Consider the following 15,848-nt stretch of genomic DNA (forward strand, 5'->3'; position numbering starts at 1 on the left):
AGATTTTGCGCAAGGACCAGGAAGATAAGATACGAGAAGTTGATTCTCTTCCGGAGACGTATAGATAATCCTTTTTCTCTTGCTCCACTTCCGAGTGCAAAAGGAAAGTAAGTGACTAGTCGTGGTACGAGGTACTCTCTACCAGGCACCATACGGTGGCTTGCGTACTATGTACGTAGATGTACACGTAGTTATGTCTCAGCATTATGTCAGCGTAACTATTTTAAAGTAAAAAGGCAGTAAATGAAAATATGGAAAATGTTAATTTGTATGTCTTCAAGGATGACAATTACTTCGTAAAAAAAGTTGCTCGGCGTAGTTATTCCAGAGATTCACAATACGATTTGCTCAGTTAAATTTCCTATCAGTGATCTAAATGGATGTTTTCGAAATTTCTCTCCCATACACTACTTCTAGGTTTCGCATTAGATCTTTGTTCTAGTAATCAGAACGATAGTCTCCTAAAAGTTTTGCGCAGATAAATGAAGTTGCTCATTATGTTAATAAATTAGTTTTTTTCCCCCAAACAAAGATGTAATTTAGTTTAATGTCTTAACTTTGCCTCATAAAAGCGTAACGCAATGAATTGTTGTTATTCTCCAAATTAATGGCTAAATTACGCGAAATATGGACTGCTGGCGTTAAAAAATTTCAGGTCTTATTAACTACGTACCTAACTGTCCCAACAGACTACTCCTCCAGAAATACGCCAACATGCCGTATGAGAAGCTCGGGAGCCAAGCAGCTGACCCGTAGGGCTGGAGCTTTCGGGCTGCCCTTGCATGACCTCGCGAGTATCTACTCCCACTTGTTGAGAGGAGGAATGCTGTTAAGTGTGCGTCCTTACGCGACAGGGTGTCATTACACCCGGTTATCCAGCCTGCCAGCCTGCACGGAGCCTTTAAATAGGAGTCGTTCCAGCACGCAGGCGCTGGCGAGGCTAACTTTATATTCGAAAGAGGATTCGTTTTTACAACGTGCGGCCGACGGCTGCCGACGGCGTTAAAACGCCTGCCGAGGCGCCACCTCGAGATAAATACAGCCACAAATTAGAGAGAGCTGGAGGAGAAAGAGGGCTGCTGACCGGAATCTGGACCGCGCTCGAGTTAGCTAGTGAAGCCGAAGTACCGTCTCTGGCATCACGTTGGCGGAGAGGGAGTTCACGCGAGGTGTATCAAGTCTGGCACGTTCCCTTCCATAATACAGAACTGCTACGCCTGGTTCCGTCGTGCAACGTGGGAGCTACACTGCCTGACAAAAAATGAAGCAAACGCAAGCGCAAGAGCAGACGACAGGAAACTTCACAGTTATCGCAGTGGTTACAAAATCGAGTCAAATGTACAAAGAATGTAGCAGTTTAAGCCAACTTGACAGTACGAAGTTGCATCCCCTCTGGCCCGGATGCGTGCACTGATTCGGTTGAGAAGGATGTCTCCTCCCCTTAAGGAAGTTGGTCCACAAGTGTGATCGGTGCACAAGGCGCCCACCCTCCCGTGCGTTGGTTGTATGTGGCCGACCGGAACGTTGACAGTTAGAACGCCTCTTCTCACTTTCCCGTGCAGTCCGCCCCGTCACATCCGAACGCCCCACAAATCTGGATACTGCACGATTCGATCGGCCGGTCAAACGGAGGCCCAAAACGAGACCACTTTCAAAGTGGTGATAACGCTGTCTCAGACGAGTACACAGCATCTCCGTTTTAAACATTACTTTTGTGCGGGAAGTAGAAAAACATCCCATTTTATATAATTACAAGCTTCCCGGATTCTACAGGAGAGATTTGACAGACAAGGCATGGAGTGAAGTCGGAAATGAAGTTCATATGACAGGTATGTAATGTACCGTGTATGTATTGTTTAACACAAAATTACCAGTAAATCAGTGCGAAAAAATGTACAAAAAATATATAAATCATACCTGGAGTATTCTTTGTGTGACAACGCCATTCTGTAAAATTACGCCGGCCGAAGTGGCCGAGCGGTTTTAGGCGCTACAGTCTGGAACCGCGCGACCGCTACGGTCCCAGGTTAGAATCCTGCCTCGGGCATGGATGTGTGTCACGTCCTTAGGTAAGTTAGGTTTAAGTAGTTCTAAGTTCTAGGGGACTGATGACCTCAGATGGCTCTGAGCACTATGGGATTTAACTTCTGTGGTCATCAGTCCCCTAGAACTTAGAACTACTTAAACCTAATTAACCTAAGGACATCACACACATCCATGCCCGAGGCAGGATTCGAACCTGCGACCGTAGCAGTCGCGCGGTTCCGGACTGAGCGCCTTAACCGCGAGACCACCGCGGCCGGCTGACCTCAGATGTTGAGTCCCATAGTGCTCTGAGCCATTTGAACCATTTTTTGTAAAATTACATTGTTATGTGCAAACAAACCTGAAAACGGCGGGGAAAGACAGAGATGCCATAAATTTGCCATGTGTGTTAAGTATAGTGGTGCTCAAGTACGAATGATTTTAAGAACATAAACCTTTACCACCACGTTTCTGTGTGTGTATAAATGTAATCACGTCCAGGTTTTCAAAATAAAAGTAATCGACAACACGTTAAAGGGAAGAATGCAGGTTTTATTCATTCCCAGAATTTAACTATAGTCAGCATGAAATGAACTTTCAAGTACAGTAGTTCAATTGCCACGGAAGAGAGGCACGTGGGGTTAAAAAGTAATCTGCTAAATAATTTCATAATGTAACTGCTAATGAATTAGCACAAATCGAAACGTTATTATTTGTTTGAAATATTGCAGCATCATTACTGACTTCCCGATTTTCTTGCAAGTGTATTGATGCGTATTCTACACCTAACGTTTGCGTACGTAACTCTGGCAGGATTCTTGCAACGTATTGGGCCATTTAAAACTTGAAACTTTTCTGAAGCCATTCCAAATACATATTCAGTTCTTTTCCTTCCTCTGCTTAAGCGGTGGTTGAAAATTGTTTTCACATTATCGAGGTACTTTTTAGAGACTGGTGTCATTAAGTAGCGTGATAAGGGGACCGCTTCATCTGCTACAAAATAACAGGAAAATGGTTTATCATTCTCATCGTACATTAATCTCGATGGGGCTGGAATATCAAGGCCTGCATTTGTTGTCCAGCTTTTGTGTGCTGACGCGCAAAATATTCCTACGTCACTGTTTCTCCCAGTATAACCCCTCTCCTTTAAAGTAAGGAATCCGTCAGCACCGCAGCAGCCTATTAGCACAACAGAGTGGTATGATTTGTAATTGAAGTAAGTTGAACCACTATTCGCCAATTTTTCTATTCTGATGTGCTTGCCATCCAGTGCTCCAATACAGTTCGGAAGATTCCACAAATGAAAAAAACGTTCGGCAATCTTCTTTCAGTCCTCTCTGTTTGGAACTGGCACATACGTTTCTTTGAGAACATCCCACTGGTGGTGTCTCCTAGTGTCAGGTACAATGAAAGTGACACAAATGTGCCGCAAGTAGCCAAGTGTCTGTAAATGAGAAACAATGTATAAGTTTAGTTTATTAATTTACTTCGCGATTCTCTACATTTTATTACCTATTTCGCTCAAAAGAGATAGGCCTTCTTTTTCATTCAATGCCTGAATGCAAAGAGAAACGGAGGAATTCACGAACGGTCTTTGTTCGGAACCTCAAACCTCCTCCGAGTGGCAGTGGGACAAAGACAAAGAAGCCTTATTATTTGATGCAAGCAGTGCAGGTTGCATTACCGTTTGTGAAGCCGTTAACCTCTGCTGCCACGGGAAACTTACCAGATATCCCCCATGTCGAAGAAACCTCTGTCAGCATCTCCCGCGTCCAGCACTATCATCGTCGCCAACACCAACACCTCCGCCATAAACACCGTTACCACCCTTACCAAACACTGCGACTGATGAGCTGAATGAGGGCAGCAAATATGAACACACTCTCAAGCTTGTCAAGCTGACAGAAATTTCCATGAGGCATCTGATTCTCGGCCAAAAGCAAAAAAGCCTATAAAACGACGATCTGAAGCTGATGAAATTGACAATTGTTTCATATAGTTTATTAAAGCCAAGAAGGCCAAAACGGAGGGACAGCAGTCTAAGCCCCACAACCAGAGGAGAGAAGATGCGAAACTTTCTTCTTAGCTTGTTATCCGAGCTGGATGAAATGAGTGAGCAACAAATAAAAAATATTCAATCGTGGAGTATTACAGCTAATCGACGAAATCATGAACCAGGCACATGATCCACCACTGTTTGCCCCAATAGCTGTTAAGCAGTCGTTGGGATCCCAATCGATCAGTGTCACTATTGAATCAGGCGAAGATACAGAGAACAGTAAGCAAGACAATTGTGCTGCTAGTCAGTTTTACGAGATAGTTCGCCAAGCAGTTGGTCAGAAATGGAAGATTCTACAGACAACGCAGCTTGAAAGTTTGTTGCCGGCCAGAGTGGCCGAGCGGTTAAAGGCGCTACAGTCTGGAACCGCACGACCGCTACGGTCGCAGGTTCGAATCCTGCCTCGGGCATGGATGTGTGTGACGTCCTTAGGTTAGTTAGGTTTAAGTAGTTCTAAGTTCTAGGGGACTTATGACCACAGCAGTTGAGTCCCGTAGTGCTCAGAGCCATTTTTTTGAAAGTTTGTTAAGCAAATGACTTATAAACATAGTAATCAGCGTGTACTTTCATTTTTATTTTTGTATAAAATAAATCAGAACCCTCTAACCTCAAAGTGATGGATATCCGTTCTTCTGGACTGACACATTCCCTCATTTTAGTATTTCGCTGTGTTATGGCGGGAGAAATCAGTTGTACCAAATCACTGTAGCAATGTTTACTCATTCTATCAAAAGCAATGAATTTCTAATCTGTTTCTTGCAGCTCCTTTGCTGCTACAAACAGCCTGCAATTTATATTTCTGTAACTGTATGGATGAACCCAGAATTTCCTTCTTTTTTTCATTCGTAAGTGATAATAATAGAGGACCACATCTTCTTTTGTGGTCGAAATGTACTCGACATGTCCTGTGTGATCAAAAGACGCTCAGGTACAATAAACAACACTCCTTCACCTACACGCTCGCAAACGGTAACTGCAGTTTCTCACTGCAGAGTCGCGCCGTGTGCGGAGCTGCGTTGCAGCCAGACATCGCCGACCCGTTGCGTTGCTTTCCAGTCCCTGCGCTTGCGGACGGCCTAACACGATCAACACTACTGCATTCTAGTGGCTGTTTATCTCTCATTTACATACCCGTCGATGTTGTGACGAGATCCGACACTGTCTTGAGGGTGCTTCCCTTTTTTTGCCACGCAGTGTATGTTTCTTGAACAAGAGTTTGAAAGAAGCGACAGCAGAACTTTAAAGAATACCCAGAAGTAGTCGCCAGCTCGTCTGATCCGAAAGTATGAGCCCGATGTTATGTATCACACTATTATTCTAGAAACCCGTTGGGGACGTAGACCACTGGAGACGATTTTTTTAAAAAGGTTACTCATCCTTACCATTGCTTTCCTTTCTTACACTGACGCTGAACTTTATAATTAAGTCCGTGAAAGAAAGTATCTACGTAACTCTCTGTTGCCGTCCTTCCGTGATCTACAGTTCTAAAAATCTTGACCACCAGAGGCCTCTACAGAGCTGGTACATACAGGCCAACTGTACGAAAACATTGGTTTATTTTAGCTCGTAGCCCTTTCAGAGTAAAATCTCTATCTCGAAGGCTTTATAAATTTTGCCTTTGGAGCTGTATCAGACTTTGCTGATTCAGTCGTATCACAGAGAGTTGTTTTTGTAAAATAAAGTGACAAATGTCGGGGAAAAGTTAACAACCTAATGCGAAAATCGACGCAGCAATGCTGAAAATTATAAATTTAATGGATAAAACTTTGATGTATACAGGAAACCGACGCCCTCGTGTACCATTACCCGGGATTAATTGAATTGAATTGATTGATATGAAGTGGACGGAATCGACGAGGAAGATTTAGGTGAAATACAGTGCCACGAAAGAATATCAGTGAATTACGGTAAAAATGCAGCGAGTAGGGGTTCGCCGCGACTGACGCAGATCTGTGGCGATCGAGAACCGCGGCGTCGAGCTGGTGCTCTCCGTGAGCACCCGCCGTCCGTCCGGCCGTGAGGAGCCGCGTCTTCTCGTGCAGGCGTTCTCCGTAGCCGGATTCCTGGCGTCGGCGCTGGCTGTCACTGCGGAACGACTGCGTTTCGATTCACAGTGTCTCCTCAGATTATTTTCTGAGGTAGGTTGTCTGGAACGGGGTCCAGTCAGAACTGGTTGGCTGGTTTCTAGAGTAAGGGGACTAAACTGCAGGGTTATCCATACCAGTCGCTACTGGCTGAAGGCCAGTTCCCTGAGCGGTGTTTACACCTGTTACTTCCCATAAAACGGCTCAAGTTTCTCCGTTGCGGAAACCGGACACCAGAAGAACGGATATGAAGGAAGACTTCTGTTTATCGTGCCAATTGTATTACATTCTTCGACTCGAATTTCACGGCCTCATTCGTGATGATCAGGATAAAACGCAATAACTCAGCGGGCAGTCGATGAACCGGACAGAGTGAGTCTAAGAACGTCGCTCCATCTTCATCTTCCATGCTGTGCACCTTAATAACACCTGCCACCATAGTACTATATGACAGCGACGCAAGCAGACTTCTGCTCGATTAGAAACGGAAGGGTAGCAATGCAATGTGAGCAGTAGACGGCTCCAACATCCTCCACAGGCCACGAGTGACTGACCGACGTCTACTAACAGCAGTAGGATCACCCACTGCCGCCTGGGAACTGGTCGTGACCACGTCCATTCCCGTCGCCTAGAAATCGGATTAAATCAGAAAAATTTAGGAATGGGAATTTTTTGTTACAGAAATACTTACTGTCAATGTCACATGCACTTCCGTTTTTTTTAAAAAAATGCTAAATATAAATTTCGCTTTATAGCAACTGCTATATTGTTTGAGTAATTTCGCTGCCATGTTTCTTATTGCTGAGGTACTGGGAAATTTATAATATACGGGATGAGTCAGGAGTAAAGATAAATGCTTTGACCACTGAAAATGTTTGTCATTCTGAAAGATAAATTTCAAATGGAGCTGTGCCCTTTCCTTAACCGTACGTGGATTCAACTGTTCGAAACTCACGGCCGTCAGTGCACGGTCTCCGTCACCAGCACTCACATGCGAGCACTGAAGATGTCTGAGGCAGTCGCGTGGAACATGGTTTCCTAGAAATAAAAACAAAATTCAGTTTCAAAAGTCCAGCTGGCGTCGACGGGCTATGTAGGACCGTACGAATGAGCTCAGAACAGCAGTTGCCTACAAGATCTGCAAAATGCAGTGCAGTTGACGGCGGACTTTTGTGTGGAAATGTACGCAACTCGACAAAACATTAGATTACAGTGTTTTTCATTTACTATCACTTTTGTATCCCGCCTGGAAGGCGGGGCGTGGGTTCGATCAGGAAAAGGGAAACCACGTCGGTACTGTTGTATCAATTTAAATCCCCTTTACTCAAGCAATATGAAACTCACGGACGTAAGTTGCAAGGTGGTGCGAAGTTGAAGCAAAGTTTCCTGGCTAGCTGCACCTGATAAAATGAGCGAAGCAGTCGCGGAGGTCGTAGACCGGCTAGAGGGCGCTGTCGTCTGTGTCTCTCGTGGTGCCAACCTTTGAAACTATGCGTTGCTATCGATACAGCAATAACCAGCATTTGGTCTGATTCGCATCGTTTTCATCAGCTTTCTCACAAACTATTAAGAAGAGCACGCATGTTCGTATGACGCTTTCGTTCAGAATTACCAATACTGTCACCCCTTATAGTATGTACCTTTCCTCCCGACTAACCGTGTATTGGTCGAGAGTCCCTAATTTCCTTCTAATAAAACGAAGGCGAGCACAGTGGCTGAGGACCGAATGAAATCCTCCGCGAGCTGTTGGTACACGGACACACAAAGACTGAGGCCCGGCCCGAGCAAGAGGACTCATTTCTTGAGCCTCTAATAGTCCACCCTAATAGGCCTCGGAAGGCCGATCGACCGCCGTGTCATCCACAGGCGACGGGTGTCACGGGAAGCGGATATAGAGACGCAATTGCTGGGCACATCGCTCTCCCGGCCATTGTCAGTTTTCGTGACCGAAGCAGTTACCTCTCAGTTGGCCTCACAAGACTCGAGGGCAGCCAGCTCGCAAACTGCGCCCGGCAGTCCAGGACGATCACCCGCCCAGATGCTGGCCCAGGCCGACAGCGCTCAGCCTCTGCGATATGACGGGAACCGGCTTTAACCACTGCTGCGAAGCCAATGGCTTTCACCGGTAATGGCGAACATGAGAGGAATGACCGGTAATGACAGCGAAACTCACAAGTCTAGAGCACCAGGTAAGGACGAAAACTGCGAATTAGATGGGGAGTTCAAATCAAACGACAAGTTTACTGTTACCAGTCATTGTTTATTTATCTCTACGACGCGTTTCAAAGGTTTAAACCTCCATCATCATCAGGTGGATTTAGTATGATGTGTGTGTGTGTGTGTGTGTGTGTGTGTGTGTGTGTGTGTGTGTGTGTATTACGATTTTTTGGAGAAACCTACGGCAGTGTCTAGTGGAGAAACAAAACATTATTTCAGAACATGGTTTTGGGATTCTTTGACAGAAAACAAAACGTATATCAAACGGTAAAAATAAGTAAACTAGAGTACCTCCAGTGGCCACAGGTGCCTTTGTGTCGTTACACATCACATGTATACTCTCATATTTTGTGAAAAAATATGACGTTTGGACTCTATTATGTGCACTGATCATACAGCAGAAGAGAAACATTATCACAAACTACAAAGAAGACACATCATAATAAGATTATTACAAAATAAGTGTTAATGGATTTTGGAGATCATTGTTTTGAGGTGTTGAATATATGCGTTGAAATAAATATTTCCGGTGGTGTATAAATCCGATTTTGTCAAGTTTATATAGGTTAAACTTCATTCTCGTTTATATAATATGGTGACATGTTGCAAAGTTTTCCGATGGTGTATAAATCCGATTTCGTCAAGTTTATATAGGTTAAACTTCAATCTCGTTTATATAATATGGTGACATGTTGCAAAGTTTTAGTTCAATAATTATGTCGGCTACAGTGGTAAAATTATACATAAATAACAATTTTCGTTGGAATTCAGAGCCCCGCGGGATTAACCGAGCGGTCTTAGGCGCTGTAGTTGTGGACTGTGCGGCTGGTCCCGGCGGAGGTTCGAGTCCTCCCTCGGGCATGGGTGTGTGTGTTTGTCCTTAGGATAATTTAGGTTAAGTAGTGTGTAAGCTTAGGGACTGATGACCTTAGCAGTTAAGTCCCATAAGATTTCACACACATTTGTACATTTGCAATTCAGAGATATGAATGAAAGACTGGAGATAGAGGGATAGGGAGAGAAAGACAGAGGGAGAGAGGGGGTGGCTGGAAGGAGTGATTGGATGCGAGAAAACTTTCCAAAACAGGGGATTTTTCAGATTATGTGTTAAGATTTACTAACAGTCTAAAGCCTGAGGTAATACATTGGTTAATGCGCGCGCGCACACACACACACACACACACACACACACACACACACACGTCATACTAACAAATGTACATCCACCTGATGAACACATCGAGGAGGTAAATAAACAGTGACTGGCAACAGTAAACTTGTTGTTTCATTTGATGTCAACGGCAGGCACAGTGAAGCCTAACCTAAAATCTTCAAATTTAATAATTGGGAGTTAATTGAAGAGTTGCATTTAAAATACATTTATGCTAAGTAGGTTAATGTTTGACGCTCAAGTCAGTGGCGGGTCGCAGGTACGACCAGTTATTCGCAGTTATCTAGGTGGCGGCTCTCTTGTGGCAACACCGACTCCATAGAAGGCCCTGGCGCTACGTCACCAGTCGTTAGTGACGTCACAACGCCTAGACATGCCACATGGGATATGATCGTAGTGTTGGTTGTGCAGTGCCGTTCCTTTTGTGTTACTTATTGCGTTTTTTCGACTACAGCAGTTATAGTGAGAGTTTTCACCATGGCGTACAAGTGTTGTGTTCCTCGCTGTAACGGGAACTGTCCAAATGGACCTAAGGTCCAAGTGTTTTCGTTTCCTAGGGACGAAGACCTTCGTCGCAAGTGGATTGCCGCCATTCACAGGGATGGATTTACACCAACCAAATGTTCCAAAGTAAGTAAATCCGATAGCGTTACATGTTTTTTTATAGTTCTTTATTCTTTATTTATACCTTTTGAAGACCTGTACGATACTGTACCCAGGCACCACCGCTGGTTTTGTGTCTTCAGTCTTACGTAGTAAGCGAATTCTGACCCGTCAGTTCAGCAACTAGTATTCACACTTGAATAGACGAAATCGCGTTTTCTACATTATTTTTTATTTACCCGAAGAAACGATTTATTTGACCTGCATGTAGGCAAAGACTGCTTTTCAGAGTAAAGATCGTACAGTTAGTTGTGTTGTGACAAGTCAGGTTTTAGCAAAGATTTCCACTGAAAATAATAGTACGATGTGTAAATTCGAAGTTATGAGCTCTAATACAATCGAATTAGTATTCAGCTTCAGTCATTATTTTCGAAATTATTTTCAGGTATGTGATCTACATTTTCCAAAAGAGAATTCAGCAATACAGAACTGTGATCTTCATTTGTATGTTTAAGATAGTAAGAAAATCTTTCATCTAAATAAAACTGCAGAATCCGAAACAATACCAAACATTTTGTCCAAAAATAAGAGAGTTTTAGTGATAAGCACGCCCAGGCGTTTCTGCCTGCAACAGACCTGGCGTTCGCCGTGCCTAGCTGGCGTGACGTCACGAACAAGCTCCGAGGCCTTCCTTTGAGTCGGCGTTGCTTGTGGACGTTTGTTCACGGGGACGTTTCTGCTTCTGTTGTCCGCCTACGTGACTGAGCGCTGAGCGCGTGTGGCAGACACCAGAGGCCCTGGGTCCAGGGATGGTACCCCGGAGCGGACTGCACTCAGCCTGTCGAGGCAAAATGAGGAGCTGTTGGAATGAGAAGCAGGCGTGGGAAGCCGGCGGCGGCAGGGCAGGGAGATAGCTGTGCCGGCCTGCGAGCCCACTGCCACAGGGCGCCGCTCCTGTGCGGTGACGCGGAACCGCACTGCCCTCAACTTCTCCTTCTGTTACCGTGCAGTTTCACCCGTGTCAGTTTGCCGTCTTAATGACGTTTATTATTGTCAGACTGCGCAATGTGTTTGCTTGTAGCGTCGGTAATGTATTTGATGTTAGTGATGATAAGCATAAACTTAAAGCTAGTACGGTTGTACCGCTGGCCACTTTAATCCATTACGTGATGGACGGTGGTAGCCGCAAGTCTCGTAAGGAGCCGGGAGCATTACGGTGTAGGCGCCGCTAAATCGGCCTAGCGTAGTGAAGAGCTGGAGGAGTAGCGAGGAGTAGGGAGTAGGGAGTAGGGCGCGGCCCGCGCCGGAATTCCTGCTCGGCGTTACTCCGGCTCTTTCCGCCTCCACATTCCTGGGCCCGCCGCTACCGCTACCAGTCTGACAGCCGGCGAGTAGCTGACCGGTTAAACGCGACCGCCCGACGGAGAAAGTACTTTCAGTCAGGCGACGAGGCAGCTCGGCGCGACGTAACGGCGGAACCACGAAACTACGTCACATTTAACGACTCGTTTCAAACTGCCGTAATCACTTACCTATTGCAGTTGCAGGAAAGAGGAGCTCCGTGCCTCAGCTGCGGCCAGTAATACACGACGAGATCAGTGAGGCTCCGGTCCCTTGGCGTCACTTGGGCGCAGCAAATACAGAGCGCACCGAGCCACTGGTAGTGCCAGTCGTGTTGCGACAGCAACGCAAAACATCCACAGCCACCCTGACTGAGTGTCGTCCAGAAACTGCTATCCAAGAAATTGATATTTTGGTGGAAGGTTAAATTGAGACGCAATTTCTCTCGCCACCCTGTCTTCGTCCTTCGAATTTTCGTAGACGTTAACAACAAGATGTGAACTGTGGTTCGGTATCCAGGGGCACAACCTAGAATACTCCAGGGCTAAAACGACTCGAAGGAACCCATTCTTCCTGTCATGCAGTAGAAGAAAAGGGACCTTTTCGCCATCCCAGTTACTGTCTACCCTGATACAGCCACCGAGGGAGAGAGACGAACTTCCATACGCACATTTTCTGAATACAGTAAAGAGCTATGTACCGACTGTCCGCCAGAGGGCTCATGTAGCGGGCAGAACGAACTGTAAATCAATGGAGGGGCGATATCTTCACGGATCGATCTCAGTTCAGCCTATAAATTGAAATAACGTGATTTCGTGAGAAGCCGGACACTCTTGTTATCCGTGAAACTTCAGTGGGAGAGATGTATCCCGACGACGTGATATGGGGGTGTGACGCGGTAGATTGTAGACCCTTTGGTCACGTCTTTCTGCTGCAACTGTCAGTGTGCAGCTGCAGGGGTTGGACAAAAATACAGAAACGCCAGAAAACAACACCACGGGAAGTGCGCTAACTCATCCTCGTACTCACAAAGTCAATTCCTTACGATACAAGCTGCGTGAACAGGGGCCCTGTCAATTTGGAACACAGTACTACCAGCATTGTAGCACGGCACGGATCTGACACGCTCAGATGTCCAAGTAATCACTGGCAGTGATGCCAGCTTGCGGACTAATAGCAAGGCCCGCGGAACGCCGCGATAAGGCTGCCCAAATGATCTCCGAACCCGCGCCAGCTTTCATTCTCGGAGTGTAAACTCGGCCAGAAGTTGGTAACATCTCATTCGACCAAATGACTTCCATTGCCCCGCAGATCAGGTTTTATCGCTGCGGCCACCACAATTTCCTGTTAGGAGCATTTGCGTCACTGATTGTTGGTTTTTGGAATTCGAGCTCGGCATAGAATTCCATGTTTTTGGAGCTCCCTTCGTGTTGTTTTGGTGGTGACAGGATTCGCGAGTGCGACATTCTGTCGTGCAGTGACTTTTGCAGACGTCATCCTCTTCGACGACCGTCTGTGAAGCTCACTCAGTACACACTTTCGACCGCGTTGTGACTTAGCGGACTGTTTGCACGCTATCCCTGTGTGCGGTGCGTCTCGAAACACTAGACGTTTCGGTTACGTCGGTTAGGGCAGCACCTACAAGTGGCCAACGCTCGAATGTACTTGGCTGCGAGGTAATGCACTCACGACTACACAGAACACTCTTCTGACCGCAACCTACTGCACAGGTGCCGTTCGTGGCCAGATACAACAGCGCAGTGTGCAGGCTACGCTAGCACCTGCATTTACTTACTGTATGTTGAAGCACGCATTTCTCGCTGGCTTTGCGCACTTTTGTCCACCCCCGTATGTGGAGGGTTGTAATTTGACCACACGAGGTGACAACACGTCACCTCTCACGTGGACCAGTCAGTACCTTCAGCGTCAAACAGTTCAGAGCTCAGTCTTTCTGCCTAAACCCAACAAAATATGTTTGGAATTCTCCAGCATTCCATTTACAGAGTCCCTTGCCATGCCGCCAGTACCTTCAAAACAAGCATGACATTCATTTTTCATCGAATACAGAGACACTATTATTAACAACTTTAAATTGTGTACGCTACGTGGCTGTTTTGAGTAATCGTATTTCGTATTGATTTACGTATGCTGCCTCACGCTGATACAACCAGTTTGTAGTTTTTGATCGTGGTACCAAACTCGAACGTCAGCTCTTCATTTAGAACTTGCGAATGCTCTGCGATACTATGGCTCTACGTTATAATTATTGGGGCCATTTCCTCAATAAAGATTCTTATGAGTCAGCGACCACCAAAGTATTAAACTTTGACATTTCCATTCAAGCAAGAAAGAAAGACACGAACAAATCAGTTCTAGTCAGCCAGACCTGTGACAACTATCGTGTCGAGGCCCATACAGGCCTTCAAACTACCCGGAAGCGATTCACCACTCGATTCTTCTTACCAGCCCAACAACAGTTTTAGTTACAAGTCGAGTCGGTTTTGCTGCCATTGCGAAATCTGTAAAGGTTCAGTTCCTGTCCAAATTAGTAGTTTATTTTTACGTGTCAAGAACGCTATTACTTTTCGGGGAAGTATGGAAGCTGTCGAATGAGCTAAAACAACCTTGCACTTTCGCTGACACAATCACAATGTACGTGTGCGTAGTCATTATTTAATTTTGTTGTCTGCTGCGAAATACTGCCGCAGCTTTGGCAGCCACATTAACGTTGATTCACAATAAGCCTTCCTCGGATATGAGACCTCCAGTGTAAATAGACACCGTAAGAATATGATACTGGACCTCACGCTGACTCAAGAAATTCACTTTAGAATCCTACTCTCGTTACAGCGATATTCGAAGCACCCAGTTGTCGATCATCTATAATTGTCTTAAAAAATGGCTCTGAGCGCTATGGGACTTAACTTCTGAGATCACCAGTGCCCTAGAACTTACAACTACTTAAACCTAACTAACGTAAGGACATCACACACACACATGCCCAAGGCAGGATTCGTACCTGCGACCGTAGCCGTCGCGCGGTTGCAGACTGTAGCGCCTAGAACCGCTCGGCCACCCCGGCTGGCTATAATTGTCTTAACGAGTGCGTTCGCCTCGATACCGCAATACAATTTCGGAAGCTAAGGACTTTTGTCCTCGCATAACTGCGCTCGGTTGCGGATGTTTTAGGACCTAATTAACCCGGACCACTAGATGGAGGGGGCCTACGGCAGTAATTTCAGGCTCTTGCCCGAGTATTCAGTCTGCACATAACTGAGTCGCGTGGGTAACTGCTTGCCGGTAGATGTGTGACGCGCTCTCGGCTCGGGCCGCTCGTAGGCGGCGAGAGCGGGGAGCAGGTGGGGCGCCCGGGCGCGCTGACACTGAACTTGAAAGCCGTCTCCTTTCCCGTTACGTGGCGCGCTAACGGGGACGCGACACGGCACAACACGCGGCGAGCACGGCACGCCACAACACAACACGGCACACTGCAGCACGGACCACCGTGCGTTGCGTCACCGGCTCGCAACGACCGTGTCGGTGCCTCCCGACGGGAACTCGGCGCCTGCTAAAAGGGAGGACACGCCTGAGCAGCGGTGAGCGGTGCCGTTGAAACGAGGCCAGCACGTGGGAATGCGGCAGTGCGCGCGGCTGCCAGCATCCACGCAGCGCGCCGCCTACCGTCCCACTCCTGGTGTCACACCGCTGCGACGAGCTCTGAGGTGGCGTTCGTTTAGGGACCGGTACACTTCCGATTAAATAAAAAAAGGCAGGTTCATTTTCTGTCAGGGGACATAGCGGGGGAAGGAACCTTCGCTATACCGATCATGTAAGGTGATAAAAAATAAATAAAGGGCGTTACAGAACATTTTCTATTTTCTTCTCTCCTTCCCATTAAAACAGAACTCTACTACCCACGAAAAATGTATTTTAAACCGATCCAATTGACAGAAATCTGTCCGTCGCTGTATGTAGCGAAGTGGCCTGTCGTTATTCTTTCTGCATCGTTTCCCGCGTCGGATAAATGCCGAGTTAGTTTTGTAATTCCATATTCCGTTCGTCATATTCACCATTAACTAACATGACGTGGAAAACATTGCAGAAACAACAAAAATGTATATATGCTGACCATTTAGGTCCAAATTTCTTAATTTCTGTACGGTGCAGAAGGAGTTATGTAGGAAGGAGAAACAACTTTGGAACCGATGGCCTCTCCCCACAAACGAACCAGAAACAGCTTTAATCTACGTTTCGAAACACTTGAACTGCATTTGTAGTTTGTTACGTGATGTTAGTTCTCCGGTACTCCAGACAGGAGTGATGTGCGAGACATTGCAGCCTCCAGTCT

The sequence above is a fragment of the Schistocerca serialis genome, chromosome 5 (genome assembly GCF_023864345.2).
Source record: "Schistocerca serialis cubense isolate TAMUIC-IGC-003099 chromosome 5, iqSchSeri2.2, whole genome shotgun sequence".
In the NCBI taxonomy this organism is placed as follows: Eukaryota; Metazoa; Arthropoda; class Insecta; order Orthoptera; family Acrididae; genus Schistocerca; species Schistocerca serialis.